We start from the raw sequence: 19,677 nt of genomic DNA on the forward strand, positions 1-19,677 counted from the left end.
ATATATTGTATCTAGGATACTGCAACATATTTAACATATATAGGACTGCTTGCTAGCTGGGGGAGGGGAAAAAATCGGAACAGAAGTGAGTGCAAGGGATAATGTTGTAAAAAATTACCCCAGCATGGGTTCTATCAATAAAAAATTATAAAAAAAATAAATTTAAAAAAAAAAGAAAGAAAAATGCTTAATCAGAAAGCATTAAGTCATGGAAGACAATCCCAGACCGCAGATGGGAGAAGAATTCAGTTTTGAAGGGGAGATCTTCTAGATGTTTTTTTCTTTTTTTAGGCAACTGAGGTTGTGATTATCCCAGCTAGAGACTAGATTTGAACTTGAGTCTTCCTGACTCTAGCACCAATGATCTATTCACTCTGCCACCTAGCTGCCCCAAGTTCTTGTTTTTTAATTAAGCTGTGCTATTGCATCAAGGCCCAGGTCATCAGAACCTCTTAAGTGAGGTTTCTCAATCCTTCAAAGGAGTTGGGCCTAGCTATCCAAACAAGTGAAATCTTTGTGAAACAAAGGAAAGTATTTTGATTTGAATAAGAAATAACATGAGCAAAGACAGGAAAAAGGAAAGCTATAAAATAGAACATTGTGCCTATAATGGAAAAGTAATAGCAAGAGAGTTGGAAATTTATGGGGTACCAAATATGGAGGACTTTGAATTCCAGGCAGAGCAATTTGAATTTAATTGGTAGGCGTTTAAGGGAGCCACTGAAATATCTGAGCAATAGAATGATACAGTTAAGTCAATCAAATGATCACCAAAAATTTATTAAGCATTATGTGCCCTAGGCATATGTGGTAAGTGCTGAGGGACACAAAAAGAAAGCAAAACAAAAATCACTGTCCTCAAAGAACCTTACATTCTAATGGGGGAATATCATATATATAAATAATATACTAATATCTATAATATGTATATATTATGTATAATATATATAACAAATTATATACTAAATAATAGTATATAACAGTAGCTAGTATATAATAAATTGTATAGCATCTAGTGTCTAATAGCATAGTACATAATAGCTAGTGTCTCACAGTATAGTATATAATGAGCTAGTCTAATAGTATAGTATAGTATATATCTAATAATATCTAATAGTATAAAATAGTAGCTGGTGTCTACTAGCAAGTTATAGATCAGTAGCTAGGATATAACAGTACAGTAGATAATGGGAGCTAGTGTATAATAGTAAATAATGGTAGTTTGTATATGAATACATAGTACTTATGGTAGCTAATATATAGTGGTATAGTAAAATATTTTTGCATATCTAATATATAATAGTATAGTATAAAATAGTATATTAATGGTATAGCATATAATGGTAGCTAGTGTATAATAGTACATGATGGTAGCTAGTGTGTAATAGTAAGTGATGGTAGTTTGTACATGAATACATAGTACTTATGGTAGCTAGGATATAGTGGTATAGTAAAATATTTTTGCATATCTAATATATAATAGTATAGTAAAAAATAGTATATTAATAGTATAGCATATAATGGTAGCTAGTGTATAATAGTATAGTAAACGATGGTAGCTAGTGTGTAATAGTAAATGATGGTAATTTGTATATGAATACATAGTACTTATGGTAGCTAGTATATAGTGGTATAGTAAAATATTTTTGCATATTTAATATATAAGAGTATAGTATAAAATAGTATATTAATAGTATAGCATATAATGGTAGCTAGTGTATAATAGTATAGTAAATGATGCTAGCTAGTGTGTAATAGTAATAGATGGTAGCTTGTATATAACAGTGTATAGTATATACGGGAGCTAGTGTATGGTAGGATAGTAAATAATGGTAGCTAGTGTATAATAGTACATGATGGTAGCTAGTGTGTAATAGTACATGATGGTAGCTAGTGTGTAATAGTACATGATGGTAGCTTGTATATAACAGTATATAGTACCTACGGGAGCTAGTGTAGAATAGTATAGTAAATGATGGTAGCTAGTGTGTAATAGTACATGATGGTAGCTTGTATATAACAGTGTATAGTACCTACGGGAGCTAGTGTAGAATAGTATAGTAAATGATGGTAGCTAGTGTGTAATAGTACATGATGGTAGCTTGTATATAACAGTGTATAGTACGTACGGGAGCTAGTGTAGAATAGTATAGTAAATGATGGTAGCTAGTGTGTAATAGTAAATGATGGTAGCTTGTATATAACAGTGTATAGTACGGACGGGAGCTAGTGTAGAATAGTATAGTAAATGATGGTAGCTAGTGTGTAATAGTACATGATGGTAGCTTGTATATAACAGTGTATAGTACGGACGGGAGCTAGTGTAGAATAGTATAGTAAATGATGGTAGCTAGTGTGTAATAGTACATGATGGTAGCTTGTATATAACAGTGTATAGTACCGACGGGAGCTAGTGTGTAATAGTAAATGATGGTAGCTTGTATATAACAGTGTATAGTACGGACGGGAGCTAGTGTAGAATAGTATAGTAAATGATGGTAGCTAGTGTGTAATAGTACATGATGGTAGCTTGTATATAACAGTGTATAGTACGGACGGGAGCTAGTGTAGAATAGTATAGTAAATGATGGTAGTTAGTGTGTAATAGTACATGATGGTAGCTTGCATATAACAGTGTATAGTACCTACGGGAGCTAGTGTAGAATAGTATAGTAAATGATGGTAGCTAGTGTGTAATAGTAAATGATGGTAGCTTGCATATAACAGTGTATAGTACGGACGGGAGCTAGTGTAGAATAGTATAGTAAATGATGGTAGCTAGTGTGTAATAATACATGATGGTAGCTTGTATATAACAGTGTATAGTACCTACGGGAGCTAGTGTGTAGAATAGTATAGTAAATGATGGTAGCTAGTGTGTAATAGTACATGACGGTAGCTTGCATATAACAGTGTATAGTACGGATGGGAGCTAGTGTAGAATAGTATAGTAAATGATGGTAGCTAGTGTGTAATAGTACATGACGGTAGCTTGTATATAACAGTGTATAGTACCGACGGGAGCTAGTGTATAATAGTAAATGATGGTAGCTTGTATATAACAGTGTATAGTACGGACGGGAGCTAGTGTAGAATAGTATAGTAAATGATGGTAGCTAGTGTGTAATAGTACATGACGGTAGCTTGTATATAACAGTGTATAGTACGGACGGGAGCTAGTGTAGAATAGTATAGTAAATGATGGTAGCTAGTGTGTAATAGTACATGACGGTAGCTTGTATATAACAGTGTATAGTACGGACGGGAGCTAGTGTAGAATAGTATACTAAATGATGGTAGCTAGTGTGTAATAGTACATGACGGTAGCTTGTATATAACAGTGTATAGTACGGACGGGAGCTAGTGTAGAATAGTATAGTAAATGATGGTAGCTAGTGTGTAATAGTACATGACGGTAGCTTGTATATAACAGTGTATAGTACGGACGGGAGCTAGTGTAGAATAGTATAGTAAATGATGGTAGCTAGTGTGTAATAGTACATGACGGTAGCTTGTATATAACAGTGTATAGTACGGACGGGAGCTAGTGTAGAATAGTATAGTAAATGATGGTAGCTAGTGTGTAATAGTACATGACGGTAGCTTGTATATAACAGTGTATAGTACGGACGGGAGCTAGTGTAGAATAGTATAGTAAATGATGGTAGCTAGTGTGTAATAGTACATGACGGTAGCTTGTATATAACAGTGTATAGTACGGACGGGAGCTAGTGTAGAATAGTATAGTAAATGATGGTAGCTAGTGTGTAATAGTAAATGATGGTAGCTTGCATATAACAGTGTATAGTACGGACGGGAGCTAGTGTAGAATAGTATAGTAAATGATGGTAGCTTGCATATAACAGTGTATAGTACATACGGGAGCTAGTGTAGAATAGTATAGTAAATGATGGTAGCTAGTGTGTAATAGTAAATGATGGTAGCTTGCATATAACAGTGTATAGTACGGATGGGAGCTAGTGTAGAATAGTATAGTAAATGATGGTAGCTAGTGTGTAATAATACATGATGGTAGCTTGTATATAACAGTGTATAGTACCTACGGGAGCTAGTGTAGAATAGTATAGTAAATGATGGTAGCTAGTGTGTAATAGTACATGACGGTAGCTTGCATATAACAGTGTATAGTACGGATGGGAGCTAGTGTAGAATAGTATAGTAAATGATGGTAGCTAGTGTGTAATAGTACATGACGGTAGCTTGTATATAACAGTGTATAGTACCGACGGGAGCTAGTGTATAATAGTAAATGATGGTAGCTTGTATATAACAGTGTATAGTACGGACGGGAGCTAGTGTAGAATAGTATAGTAAATGATGGTAGCTAGTGTGTAATAGTACATGACGGTAGCTTGTATATAACAGTGTATAGTACGGACGGGAGCTAGTGTAGAATAGTATAGTAAATGATGGTAGCTAGTGTGTAATAGTACATGACGGTAGCTTGTATATAACAGTGTATAGTACCGACGGGAGCTAGTGTATAATAGTAAATGATGGTAGCTTGTATATAACAGTGTATAGTACGGACGGGAGCTAGTGTAGAATAGTATAGTAAATGATGGTAGCTAGTGTGTAATAGTACATGACGGTAGCTTGTATATAACAGTGTATAGTACGGACGGGAGCTAGTGTAGAATAGTATAGTAAATGATGGTAGCTAGTGTGTAATAGTACATGACGGTAGCTTGTATATAACAGTGTATAGTACGGACGGGAGCTAGTGTAGAATAGTATACTAAATGATGGTAGCTAGTGTGTAATAGTACATGACGGTAGCTTGTATATAACAGTGTATAGTACGGACGGGAGCTAGTGTAGAATAGTATAGTAAATGATGGTAGCTAGTGTGTAATAGTACATGACGGTAGCTTGTATATAACAGTGTATAGTACGGACGGGAGCTAGTGTAGAATAGTATAGTAAATGATGGTAGCTAGTGTGTAATAGTACATGACGGTAGCTTGTATATAACAGTGTATAGTACGGACGGGAGCTAGTGTAGAATAGTATAGTAAATGATGGTAGCTAGTGTGTAATAGTACATGACGGTAGCTTGTATATAACAGTGTATAGTACGGACGGGAGCTAGTGTAGAATAGTATAGTAAATGATGGTAGCTAGTGTGTAATAGTACATGACGGTAGCTTGTATATAACAGTGTATAGTACGGACGGGAGCTAGTGTAGAATAGTATAGTAAATGATGGTAGCTAGTGTGTAATAGTAAATGATGGTAGCTTGCATATAACAGTGTATAGTACGGACGGGAGCTAGTGTAGAATAGTATAGTAAATGATGGTAGCTTGCATATAACAGTGTATAGTACATACGGGAGCTAGTGTAGAATAGTATAGTAAATGATGGTAGCTAGTGTGTAATAGTAAATGATGGTAGCTTGCATATAACAGTGTATAGTACGGATGGGAGCTAGTGTAGAATAGTATAGTAAATGATGGTAGCTAGTGTGTAATAATACATGATGGTAGCTTGTATATAACAGTGTATAGTACCTACGGGAGCTAGTGTAGAATAGTATAGTAAATGATGGTAGCTAGTGTGTAATAGTACATGACGGTAGCTTGCATATAACAGTGTATAGTACGGATGGGAGCTAGTGTAGAATAGTATAGTAAATGATGGTAGCTAGTGTGTAATAGTACATGACGGTAGCTTGTATATAACAGTGTATAGTACCGACGGGAGCTAGTGTATAATAGTAAATGATGGTAGCTTGTATATAACAGTGTATAGTACGGACGGGAGCTAGTGTAGAATAGTATAGTAAATGATGGTAGCTAGTGTGTAATAGTACATGACGGTAGCTTGTATATAACAGTGTATAGTACGGACGGGAGCTAGTGTAGAATAGTATAGTAAATGATGGTAGCTAGTGTGTAATAGTACATGACGGTAGCTTGTATATAACAGTGTATAGTACCGACGGGAGCTAGTGTATAATAGTATAGTAAATGATGGTAGCTAGTGTGTAATAGTAAATGATGGTAGCTTGCATATAACAGTGTATAGTACGGACGGGAGCTAGTGTAGAATAGTATAGTAAATGATGGTAGCTTGCATATAACAGTGTATAGTACATACGGGAGCTAGTGTAGAATAGTATAGTAAATGATGGTAGCTAGTGTGTAATAGTAAATGATGGTAGCTTGCATATAACAGTGTATAGTACGGACGGGAGCTAGTGTAGAATAGTATAGTAAATGATGGTAGCTAGTGTGTAATAATACATGATGGTAGCTTGTATATAACAGTGTATAGTACCTACGGGAGCTAGTGTAGAATAGTATAGTAAATGATGGTAGCTAGTGTGTAATAGTACATGACGGTAGCTTGCATATAACAGTGTATAGTACGGATGGGAGCTAGTGTAGAATAGTATAGTAAATGATGGTAGCTAGTGTGTAATAGTACATGACGGTAGCTTGTATATAACAGTGTATAGTACCGACGGGAGCTAGTGTATAATAGTTGTTGGAATCCTTACTAACTGCTAAGTAATTAGAGTTGATCTAATCTTACAAGAAGATGTTTTGGGCAGAACCTGAAACAAGGTACTAAGTAGAACTAATTAATACAAGGCTTGTGTTCACACCTTTACTCATTGGAGTTCAATGAGTTCACACCTCCCTTGAAGCTCGTTGGGCCAGAGAGCACTATGGGAGAAAATCCATAATCCCTCTCTCTCGTATCCCACAATTCCTCCCTCTTGGATAAAAGAAACAGACAGAAGCTCTCGGTCAGATTTCAGTAGAGTTACGCCAGAAGCCCTCTCTCCGAGGCAAGGCAGAATATTTTCCACTTGGCTGGCTGGTGGCAGAAGAAGTGTTCTTCGGAGAGTGAAGATGCTACAAGTCGAGATTTCAGCGGAATGAAGAGTTGGAGCTGGCTGGAGGCTGAAGAAAACTGAGGCAGAGGCTGAAGGACCAGACCTTTGGATTTGGTGACATTCGGAGAGAGCTCTTGGAACCAAGCAGAGAGATAGGCCTCTAAGCTAACCGGGCTATATTGGATATAATAAAAGATCTGAACTTTTATCACCTGGCTGAATTTTGAGAAGAAAAAGCCCACCGCATTTGGCGCCCGAACAGGGACCGATTCAAATCCATCAGAACTAGATCACAACATTTTGGCGCCCAACGTGGGGCAAACAGACCCCTCAGTGGATTTCAGTGGAAAAGCTCCGATCCTGATTCAAGTGGAAAAGCCTCTGATCCTGATCCAGTGGAAAAGACTCATCAACCCAGAAATTAGGGTGAGTGAAACAAAGAAATTTTGTTAGAAGAGTTAAAGTAGAATTTCATCTAAGATGGGACAGATATTTAGAAAACAGCCTGTTTCTGTTCAAGGAAAATGTTTAGAGAGCATTGTCAAAATTATGGAAAGCCAAGGTTTAATTATAAGTTTACAGCAAATCACTGAATTTTTACAAACTGTAAAGGAAATATGTCCTTGTTTCTCTCTTGATAAGGAATTAGATCTAAATGAATGGAAATTGGTTGGAGAGGATCTTTGTCAATTCTATGATAAAAATGGGCCTAACTCAATAATTAATACATATAATGTAATACAATTGGCTATAAGAAGTTATTTAAGTGATAGAATGATGAAAAGGAAAGTACAGGAGGAAGAAGTACCAACTTTACTAGGTGAAAAGGAGGATGAATCAGATAAGAATGGAGTTAATTACAATTCTGAGTATGATACTTTACAGCAGGAGGAATTAGGTGATTCCACATCTCATGACCCTCCCCCCTCAATTAACCCTTCATGGATGGAACAAGGGGGAGGGAGAGAGACAGAAACACAGTCAGCTTCTCCTGTAAAGCAGAATTTAACAAGATTAGAAAAAGCATTAATTAAAGCAAAAAATGAAGGAGAAGATATATCTGATTTTATAAATGCATATCCTGTGATTGAAGAGCTCAACTCCTCAGGTCAAAAAGAGAGAAAATACACTGCTTTTAATTTGGAAAAAATTAAAGATTTGAAAAAGGGTTGCACTCTTTATGGGGCTACATCATCTTATGTGAAGATGTTAAATCCTAACCCCGAATGACTGGAAATCCATAACGAAAACTTGTCTAGAACCAGGATGTAGGATTCAAGCCCAACGCAATAGGCAAACAGGAGCTATTGTACAAGTTGCTTTTGACCAACTAGCTGGTGAAGGTCAGTATGCAGAGAGTTCAGAACAAATTTATTATCCCATAACAGTGTATGAGCAAATTTCTAAGGCTGCAATAAAAGCTTGGAATTCTCTCCCTGGACAGAAAGATGGAAATAATGTTTTCACAAAAATAGAGCAAGGTCCCAATGAACCTTTTGCAGATTTTGTGGGACGTTTACAAACAGCTGTAATAAGAACCATTGGAGACAATGCAGCAACAGAAATAATGACTAGACATTTGGCTAAGGAAAATGCCAATGAGGTTTGCAAAAGAATTATATGGGGGCTAGACAAAGATGCTCCTTTGGAAGAGATCATAAGATGCTGTGCCACAGTGGGCACAAATGCTTATTATGCCCAGACTATGATGAACATGGAAAGACAAGGTCCTTCTTGGCAGAGGAATTCTAGAGAAACTCGTCGATGTTTTCATTGCGGAAAAATTGGACATTTGAGAGCTCATTGTAGATATGGAGATAGAGTGAGAAGACAGGGTGAGAGAAAACCCAAAACCCCATGTCCAAAATGTAACCGAGGCTTTCACTGGGCCTCTAAATGTATATTGACCCAGAAGAAGGAGAGGCAGGGCCCAGCTCCAAAGTATCAATCAAAGGACAGGTGGGGCATGATAGCAGCTGAGGTTACACCCAGAGAGACTTTAGAAATTCAGGATTCTGATGTCATCAACCAGCAGAAAAGCAATCAGGATTACAGTTGGGAAGAATACAGGCCTTTTAAGACAACAAGACAATATCCAATGCAAACGACTCCAATGTAATTACCAGATGATGAGGAGAAATCCCAAATTTGGTAAATAGAAGGGAATTAGATTAACTGCTTGGGGAAGAGGATCTGCTTATATTTCCACAGATGGAGAAAGAATCAGATGGCTGACTATGAAACTGTTAAAAAGACTTTTAAAAGCTTCAGGAATCATTGGATTTCCTAACACAAGATGAAACTGTTTTACTTCTTGAAAAAACAGCAAGAATCATTGGGTTCCCTGAGATGAAAAATTGTTGATGAGACTTTTTGCAGTACTTCAGAAATTATGTATAATGCCTCCCATATTGATGGATTTATGTATACCATGTATATCTGTTACAAAGTTCTGGCCCATATTGATGGATTTATGTGTACCCCCTCAGGAACCCCCTATGTTTTAAAACAAAAGAAAGGGGGAGATGTTGGAATCCTTACTAACTGCTAAGTAATTAGAGTTGATCTAATCTTACAAGAAGATGTTTTGGGCAGAACCTGAAACAAGGTACTAAGTAGAACTAATTAATACAAGGCTTGTGTTCACACCTTTACTCATTGGAGTTCAATGAGTTCACACCTCCCTTGAAGCTCGTTGGGCCAGAGAGCACTATGGGAGAAAATCCATAATCCCTCTCTCTCGTATCCCACAATTCCTCCCTCTTGGATAAAAGAAACAGACAGAAGCTCTCGGTCAGATTTCAGTAGAGTTACGCCAGAAGCCCTCTCTCCGAGGCAAGGCAGAATATTTTCCACTTGGCTGGCTGGTGGCAGAAGAAGTGTTCTTCGGAGAGTGAAGATGCTACAAGTCGAGATTTCAGCGGAATGAAGAGTTGGAGCTGGCTGGAGGCTGAAGAAAACTGAGGCAGAGGCTGAAGGACCAGACCTTTGGATTGGTGACATTCGGAGAGAGCTCTTGGAACCAAGCAGAGAGATAGGCCTCTAAGCTAACCGGGCTATATTGGATATAATAAAAGATCTGAACTTTTATCACCTGGCTGAATTTTGAGAAGAAAAAGCCCACCACATTTGGCGCCCGAACAGGGACCGATTCAAATCCATCAGAACTAGATCACAACAATAGTAAATGATGGTAGCTTGTATATAACAGTGTATAGTACGGACGGGAGCTAGTGTAGAATAGTATAGTAAATGATGGTAGCTAGTGTGTAATAGTACATGACGGTAGCTTGTATATAACAGTGTATAGTACGGACGGGAGCTAGTGTAGAATAGTATAGTAAATGATGGTAGCTAGTGTGTAATAGTACATGACGGTAGCTTGTATATAACAGTGTATAGTACGGACGGGAGCTAGTGTAGAATAGTATAGTAAATGATGGTAGCTAGTGTGTAATAGTACATGACGGTAGCTTGTATATAACAGTGTATAGTACGGACGGGAGCTAGTGTAGAATAGTATAGTAAATGATGGTAGCTAGTGTGTAATAGTACATGACGGTAGCTTGTATATAACAGTGTATAGTACGGACGGGAGCTAGTGTAGAATAGTATAGTAAATGATGGTAGCTAGTGTGTAATAGTACATGACGGTAGCTTGTATATAACAGTGTATAGTACGGACGGGAGCTAGTGTAGAATAGTATAGTAAATGATGGTAGCTAGTGTGTAATAGTACATGACGGTAGCTTGTATATAACAGTGTATAGTACGGACGGGAGCTAGTGTAGAATAGTATAGTAAATGATGGTAGCTAGTGTGTAATAGTACATGACGGTAGCTTGTATATAACAGTGTATAGTACGGACGGGAGCTAGTGTAGAATAGTATAGTAAATGATGGTAGCTAGTGTGTAATAGTACATGACGGTAGCTTGTATATAACAGTGTATAGTACGGACGGGAGCTAGTGTAGAATAGTATAGTAAATGATGGTAGCTAGTGTGTAATAGTACATGACGGTAGCTTGTATATAACAGTGTATAGTACGGACGGGAGCTAGTGTAGAATAGTATAGTAAATGATGGTAGCTAGTGTGTAATAGTACATGACGGTAGCTTGTATATAACAGTGTATAGTACCGACGGGAGCTAGTGTGTAATAGTAAATGATGGTAGCTTGTATATAACAGTGTATAGTACAGACGGGAGCTAGTGTGTAATAGTACATGATGGTAGCTTGTATATAACAGTGTATAGTACGGACGGGAGCTAGTGTAGAATAGTATAGTAAATGATGGTAGCTAATGTGTAATAGTAAATGATGGTAGCTTGCATATAACAGTGTATAGTACGGGCGGGAGCTAGTGTAGAATAGTATAGTAAATGATGGTAGCTAGTGTGTAATAGTACATGATGGTAGCTTGTATATAACAGTGTATAGTACGGACGGGAGCTAGTGTAGAATAGTATAGTAAATGATGGGAGCTAGTGTGTAATAGTACATGATGGTAGCTTGTATATAACAGTGTATAGTACCTACGGGAGCTAGTGTAGAATAGTATAGTAAATGATGGGAGCTAGTGTGTAATAGTACATGATGGTAGCTTGTATATAACAGTGTATAGTACGGACGGGAGCTAGTGTAGAATAGTATAGTAAATGATGGGAGCTAGTGTGTAATAGTACATGATGGTAGCTTGTATATAACAGTGTATAGTACCTACGGGAGCTAGTGTAGAATAGTATAGTAAATGATGGTAGCTAGTGTGTAATAGTAAATGATGGTAGCTTGTATATAACAGTGTATAGTACCGACGGGAGCTAGTGTGTAATAGTAAATGATGGTACCTTGTATATAACAGTGTATAGTACAGACGGGAGCTAGTGTGTAATAGTAAATGATGGTAGCTTGTATATAACAGTGTATAGTACAGACGGGAGCTAGTGTGTAATAGTAAATGATGGTAGCTTGTATATAACAGTGTATAGTACAGACGGGAGCTAGTGTGTAATAGTAAATGATGGTAGCTTGTATATAACAGTGTATAGTACAGACGGGAGCTAGTGTGTAATAGTAAATGATGGTAGCTTGTATATAACAGTGTATAGTACCGACGGGAGCTAGTGTGTAATAGTACATGACGGTAGCTTGTATATAACAGTGTATGGTACGGACGGGAGCTAGTGTAGAATAGTATAGTAAATGATGGGAGCTAGTGTGTAATAGTACATGATGGTAGCTTGTATATAACAGTGTATAGTACGGACGGGAGCTAGTGTAGAATAGTATAGTAAATGATGGGAGCTAGTGTGTAATAGTACATGACGGTAGCTTGTATATAACAGTGTATAGTACCTACGGGAGCTAGTGTAGAATAGTATAGTAAATGATGGGAGCTAGTGTGTAATAGTACATGACGGTAGCTTGTATATAACAGTGTATAGTACGGACGGGAGCTAGTGTAGAATAGTATAGTAAATGATGGGAGCTAGTGTGTAATAGTACATGATGGTAGCTTGTATATAACAGTGTATAGTACGGACGGGAGCTAGTGTAGAATAGTATAGTAAATGATGGTAGCTAGTGTGTAATAGTACATGATGGTAGCTTGTATATAACAGTGCATAGTACGGACGGGAGCTAGTGTAGAATAGTATAGTAAATGATGGGAGCTAGTGTGTAATAGTACATGACGGTAGCTTGTATATAACAGTGTATAGTACGGACGGGAGCTAGTGTAGAATAGTATAGTAAATGATGGTAGCTAGTGTGTAATAGTACATGATGGTAGCTTGTATATAACAGTGTATAGGACGGACGGGAGCTAGTGTAGAATAGTATAGTAAATGATGGGAGCTAGTGTGTAATAGTACATGATGGTAGCTTGTATATAACAGTGTATAGTACGGACGGGAGCTAGTGTAGAATAGTATAGTAAATGATGGGAGCTAGTGTGTAATAGTACATGATGGTAGCTTGTATATAACAGTGTATAGGACGGACGGGAGCTAGTGTACGGTAGGATAGTAAAATACGGTCGCGTACCTGGTGTGTACAGTACAAAATAGTCCCGAGAGCTGCGGTTAGTCTGTTCCGCACAGCACACAGCGGCAGCATTTGGAGAGCGCTCTGACAGCCCTCCGTTTTGATCTCTGTGGCCCCCTTGGAGGTGGGCGCTGTTGCCCCCCCTTTACGCCTGCGCAGACGGAAGCCGGACCCGCTTCCCTGTCTGGGGACTCGGGCCCACCCGCAGCCGCCCCTCCGACAGACATCCGGGGATGGTGCGCAGGATGCGTCGGACCAGACCGAGGGGCAGGACTTGGGGGGTGAGGACGGAGGGGAAGGGGCAGATGGAATAGACGTGCAAGGATGGAAGAGAAAGGACTGGGAACTGGTTGGCCGCGAGAGCGATGAGGGAAAGAGAGGAGTCCTAGAGGGCCCCGAGCTAGGAAAAAATTCAGTGCTTACCAGCACCTATGAACCTCGAGGAAGAGATTGCAATTAGCTGGAGTCTGCCGCCCCCTCGTGGCTGCACCGACTGTGGCTGTCTGACCCGGCCGGGAGCACGTCCGCATTCAGAACCGCTGAGTGAGCCTCGGAAGGGATCCAGGCCCACTTGTTCCTGCTCTGACCCTGGACAAGTGTCTTTTGTGACCATCAAATCGCCTGTGTCAAATGCTCTTAACTGTAAAATACTCTGTCGATGTAGAGCTGCTATGGACATCCTCCCCTCCTGGTGATTATTGCTGGAAACCTTTTGTCGGGGCCGCCGGGGGGAGGGGCCGGGGCTTCCCAGGTCTGGGGGGTGGGAGGCAGGGAGCCCCCCGCCCCTCCCCCCCCACAGCAGCGCCCACGCTCAGCACCCGGGCTGTTTAGTTTCCCGAGTCGTTTCCGGGACAACAATGAAAGGACAATGAAAGCCATTGGTTGGCATCCACTCAAAGGACCTGCCCACCCCCTCCACCTCTTTGGTTGCAGAGGGGAGTTCTGAAGGGCGAATCTAAAGAATGGAGAGCTGCAGATGAAGACTAACTACCCCCCAAAACATCAAATCCCCGCTAACTAAACCAGAATTTTCCTTGGCCTGGCATCTCGTCCCTGCTCGGTTCCCCTCTCTGACTGTCCCCTATGCTCACTTGCTAGGGTTCTGGTAGACGAGGCAGCTGAACGCCCAATACCAGACCCTTCCCCCCAGAAACCCAGCCCCTGTTTTACAAGGCAGTCAAGAGGCCTGTCCTTACAAGTGAGTGAGCACACGGACAGCGCCAGCCGAGAGAGACTGAAGGGAAGGGTAGAAAATGAGGGGGCGGGGGGGAGTCCATGAAACGCCGGGAGAGGACGCAGGAGGTGTCAGGAGAACGGCTCCTGGGATCGTGGGGGCTGCTTCTCTCTGTCTTCACACATAGACCTCTTAAGACCGGAACTGATAGGACGGAGTTGCTCAGGCTCTGCTTCAAAGCACAGGAGACCTTGGATAGGCCGAGCGAATATAATAAACATGACAATACTCCCCAAACTAATCTATTTATTTAGTGCTATACCAATCAGACTTCCAAGAAAATATTTTAATTCTCTAGAAAAAATAACAACAAAATTCATATGGAACAATAAAAAGTCGAGAATCTCAAGGGAATTAATGAAAAAAAAAATCAAATGAAGGTGGCCTAGCTGTACCTGATCTAAAATTATATTATAAAGCAGCAGTCACCAAAACCATTTGGTATTGGCTAAGAAATAGATTAGTTGATCAGTGGAAAAGATTAGATTCACAAGACAGAGTAGTCAACTATAGCAATCTAGTGTTTGACAAACCCAAAGATCCTAACTTTCAGGATAAGAATTCATTATTTGATAAAAACTGCTGGGATAATTGGAAATTAGTATGGCAGAAATTTGGCATGGACCCACACTTAACACCACATACCAAGATAAGATCAAAATGGGTCCATGACTTAGGCATAAAGAACGAGATTATAAATAAATTGGAGGAACATAGGATAGTTTATCTCTCAGACTTGTGGAGGAGAAAGAAATTTGTGACCAAAGATGAACTAGAGACCATTACTGATCACAAAATAGAAAATTTTGATTATATCAAATTAAAAAGCCTTTGTACAAACAGAACTAATGCAAACAAGATTAGAAGGGAAACAATAAACTGGGAAAACATCTTCACAGTTAAAGGTTCTGATAAAGGCCTCATTTCCAAAATACATAGAGAACTGACTCAAATTTATAAGAAATCAAGCCATTCTCCAATTGATAAATGGTCAAAGGATATGAACAGACAATTTTCAGATAATGAAATTGAAACTATTACCACTCATATGAAAGAGTGTTCCAAATCATTATTGATCAGAGAAATGCAAATTAAGACAACTCTGAGATACCACTACACACCTGTCAGATTCGCTAAGATGACAGGAAAAAATAATGATGAATGTTGGAGGGGATGCGGGAAAACTGGAACACTGATGCATTGTTGGTGGAACTGTGAACGAATCCAACCATTCTGGAGAGCAATCTGGAATTATGCCCAAAAAGTTACCAAATTGTGCATACCCTTTGATCCAGCAGTGTTTCTATTGGGCTTATATCCCAAAGAAATACTAAAGAAGGGAAAGGGACCTGTATGTGCTAAAATGTTTGTAGTGGCTAGAAACTGGAAATTGAATGGATGCCCATCAATTGGAGAATGGCTGGGTAAATTGTGGTATATGACAAAGCACAGGAGCAGAGATAGATGAATAAAATAGATGGATGGATGGAAGCAATGAATGAAAAAGCATTTATCAAGTGCTTGTGGGTTGGGGAAATCTTTAATTCTGCTCATATCTAAGCAGGTCAAGGTGCCATCAGGAGACACCTTTTTGGACTTTACTCCCCCTTCACCTCAGCCCCTGGCTGGGTGATCTCCCTCCCCACCACTTCCCTTTTCTTCTATCTCTTCCTGCCTCTCAGTACCAATGGTGGTGAATGGTATTCTTGAAAGTCGTTGGTGCATGTGCTTTTGAGGAAAAATGTTGGGTGGGAGTAGAGGGAGTAGTGAAAATGTCAGCCTCCCTACAGCCCTCCTTCTAGAGGGTCAGTATGGTACAATAGAAAGAGCCATGGACTCAAGAATTAGGAGAATTGGCTTTAGGACTAATTTCAACTGGTTACTTTATTTCTCTAAGTAGTTTCTGGGGGTTCTTGTGTCTATCCCTATTTCCGCAGCTGTTCAGGACCCAAAATTATTGAAGTTGAAGATGACTCCACGAAGAAAAAAAGTCAAACATTCGTCTATTGATGATAGTGCCAACAAAATCCTGGGGACCATCATAAGACAGGCAGGAGGGCCACTGGGCTGAGTGGGGGGGGAAGGGGAGAAGAGATGAGTGAACTGGAAAGAGAACAGGATTTAAAGCTTCGAATGTGATTTTAGGCAAGTCATTTAAAACACTGTGCCTCAGTTTCCTTGTCAGTAAGATATCCTCTTGAGGCTTTGACCTTTGATCCCAGGCTGCACAGGAGAGCTCTTGGAGTATGACCTCACCACCAAAATCAGTTGGCTGGAGGTTGGACATGCTAAACAATGCCTATTTACTCCCAAATGAGCCCAGATTTCTTTAACAAATATTTATTCAGCATTCATTGTTACTGTTCTATGGACTTCATCCCCCAATAACTTTGTATTTATTCTGTAAGTTCTTTGCATTCACTCTTCTGAGGCCTAAATATTGGGGTAGAATAAACAGCCTGCTGAATTGGGCTTTGAAAGTAACCTAAGTAGGGCAATGGATAGAGTGCCAAATCTGGAGTCAAGAGGTCCCAAGTTCAAAGACAGCCTCAGATGTTTACTGAGTAGCAAGTCATTTAACCCTATTTGCCTCAATTTTCTCATCTGTAAAAGGAGCTGGAAAAGTTAATGGCAAACAAAAAAGCTTGACAAGATAGAAAAAGACTAAAGAACAAAAATGGGCCTTTTAATCATAAAGGCCTGGATTCAAATCCTCCCTTAGACTAGCTGTGTGAACTGGACAAGTCACAACTACTTTGTGCCTTAAGTAACTCCCTACTAAGCCCTAGTAGCTTTCTCTAGACAAAATCATCTTCTAAAGTGATATTAAATGGGTTGCTTGAAAACAGGGACTGTTTGATTCTCTATTTGTGCCTTTAGTAAGAGTTTATTGAAATGAATAAGCACTTACTAAGTGTTCCTAAGGCACTTTGTTACTATGAGCCAGTGTCCAATAGAAGAGGGAAGGAGGGCTGCCTCCACTCCCCCAGAATGAGATTGAGGCCCATCCCCCACTTTCACTAATCTCCCCTTTCCTCTTCAGGTCCATAAAGCCCAAATGTCCAGAACCAGGCTTCCCTGTTGCACCAGATCCTGAAGAAGCACCAACAGAAGAGGTAGATGATACCCAGAGGAAAAGGGTATCTTATTGCCCACTCTCCTTTAATTGGCAACCAGTTTTCTTTCTGCAGCCGCTGGGGTTTTCATCATTTGAGGTAGATGGTGCCCTGGGGAGGAGGCACTTTAAAGTAGGCAGTTTCCTAGGAGCCTGGAGGAGCCAGGTCCAGGACAGAATGATTCTGAAAACTGGGCTCATTTCTTGTCTATCTTTGTGCAAAAACGTCCCCCTCCCCTTTAGTACATTACCATCAACAACCAGATCTTTACTGAGGGACCCACTGAATGCCAAGATGGGGAGGAGGCAGGGAAGAGAAGGTAGAGATACCAAAAAAAAAAAAAAAAGTGTCATCATAATACCTGAGATTTGTATGGTGCTTTAACTCTTCACAGAGTCCTTTCACGGTCCTATGAGATAGGGTGAGGTTTGTATTATTGTTATCCCCATTTTATGAAGGAGAAAACTGAGGCTCAGAGAGACTGTGCCTTGCTCAAATTCCCACAGTGGCTGACCTCAGAAGAAATAACTTCTCAAGTAGTTTACAGTATATTTAGGAAATCAGGACCAATATAAATGGGGAAGGACCAGAGAATAAGGCAAAAAATAAGGCAAAAGTGTATACACACACACACATATATTTATGTATGTATATATGTATGGTACACACACAAAATATATCCGTGCTTAACTATAGCCTGTTTGGGGGAGGGGAGGAAAGGAAAGGAGAAAAAAGAATAAAGTAAAAAGTAGATGAAAGAGAACCAAAAAAAACCTACAAAGAAGCAAAGAAAGATGGACAGTTATGAATTCAATGTCTTCTACTATTATATATGCTTTCCTGAAATGGAAATTTATTGTTACATATTTTGAATTCTCTATGCACATAAATAATGGTTTTTTCTTTTTTCCTCCCCCCCCTTTTTTTGCATTTAAGTTTTAAATAAATACATTTTTTAAAAGAAACTGAGTGACAAAAAGCTAAGGACAAGAGTGAGTCAGAAAAAAAAAAAAAAGAAATGGTCAGTAAAGTCTGTCTAGATTTAAAGCTTCAACCAGACCTTGAGAATGTGAGAATAGGATTTCTTTAGATTGGGAGGAAGGCAGTAGATACTGCAGGAAAAGAAACTTCCCCACACACTTCTCTATGCAGTCACCCATTCTGGCTTTGCTATCTGGTAATAATACTTGGCCATAGTTAGAGCCAAAGGGGGGGCTTCAAGCCTTAAAATAATTATATCATTCATCCTACTGCCTGAAATTCTCACCTTTGAGGACCTTATTTTGGGTTGGGATTATCCAACAAAGATTCCCCTTAAATATAAATCTATTGTCCCAAGAGAAAAGGTGGTTAATCTATTAGTAGCTACATTAGTACTCATCAGTACTAATCCAACTTTGCTGGGTTGGAGGGAGCTAGGTACCATAGTGGCTTAGAGGGTGGGGTCTGGGGGTCAGGAAAACCTGAGTTCAAATCTGGTTTCAGACACCTGCTGACCCTGGGCAAATCATTTAAATTACCTCAAGTTTCTTCAACTATAAAATGGGGATAATAATAGCACCTATTTCACAGGTGGTTGTGAGCATCAAATGAGATATAAAATTCTTAGCACAATGCCTGGTACCATATAAATGATAATAATGTAATAGAAGCAGTGGTGGTGGTGGTGGTGGTGGTGGAAGCAGCAGCAGAAGCAACAATATCCATCTTTGCCCCACGGGAGGAATCAGGAAAACATGAATTCAAATCCTGCCTCAGTCACTAGTTGTATGATCCTGGGCAAGACACTTAACCTTTGACTGCCTCAGTTTCTTCAACTGTAAAATGGGGATAATAACTTTCAGGCATCTTGTGAAAATCAAATAATAAGTTTGTAAATCGGCTTACCATATGGTAGGTGCTAAATAAATGCTAGCTATTATTATTAGTGAAGAAGATTAGCACTGAGTCTTCAGGAGTAAATGTAGGAAAGGCAAGTTTTGAAGGGAAGTCCAAATTCTCTTCTGTTGTTATTGTGAATACTTTGTGCAGAGCAGTAAGGTGCTAGGTTCTGGGAGAAACACAAAATTCATATAAAACTCAGACCCAGTGGAGCTCTCAAACTCTGGGACACATAAGTTTCATGTCAGGAAAAAACGAGGAGGAAACAAGGTGTTTTGAAGTTTAAGGAAGGAAAGGATGCAAATGGTACCTCCTTAGGAGTCAGTTTAGTTCTAGACACTCGGGGGAGAAGAAGGGGACAGGTGATGGGGCATTTGCACCAGTTGCTCTGCCTCGGTAAGGTGGGGAGGGAATAGGAACCATTCTGGTTGCCTTCCTGGGTCCTTCCAAGAACAATGATTGGAAGGAGCTGTAATGACTGCGATGGCACCCAAGATACCCCAGAATCAGCCAGAGTCAGGATAAGCAAAAG

General features: G+C 39.5%; 1 protein-coding gene across 1 annotated transcript in view; it reads right to left on the reverse strand.

The window, feature by feature from the left end:
• Positions 1–19,677, reverse strand: part of LOC127546887 (uncharacterized) — a 64,019-nt gene that overhangs the window by 16,801 nt on the left and 27,541 nt on the right. The gene's annotated exons all lie outside the window — the stretch shown is intronic.

This window comes from Antechinus flavipes, chromosome 2 (assembly GCF_016432865.1).
Source record: "Antechinus flavipes isolate AdamAnt ecotype Samford, QLD, Australia chromosome 2, AdamAnt_v2, whole genome shotgun sequence".
In the NCBI taxonomy this organism is placed as follows: Eukaryota; Metazoa; Chordata; class Mammalia; order Dasyuromorphia; family Dasyuridae; genus Antechinus; species Antechinus flavipes.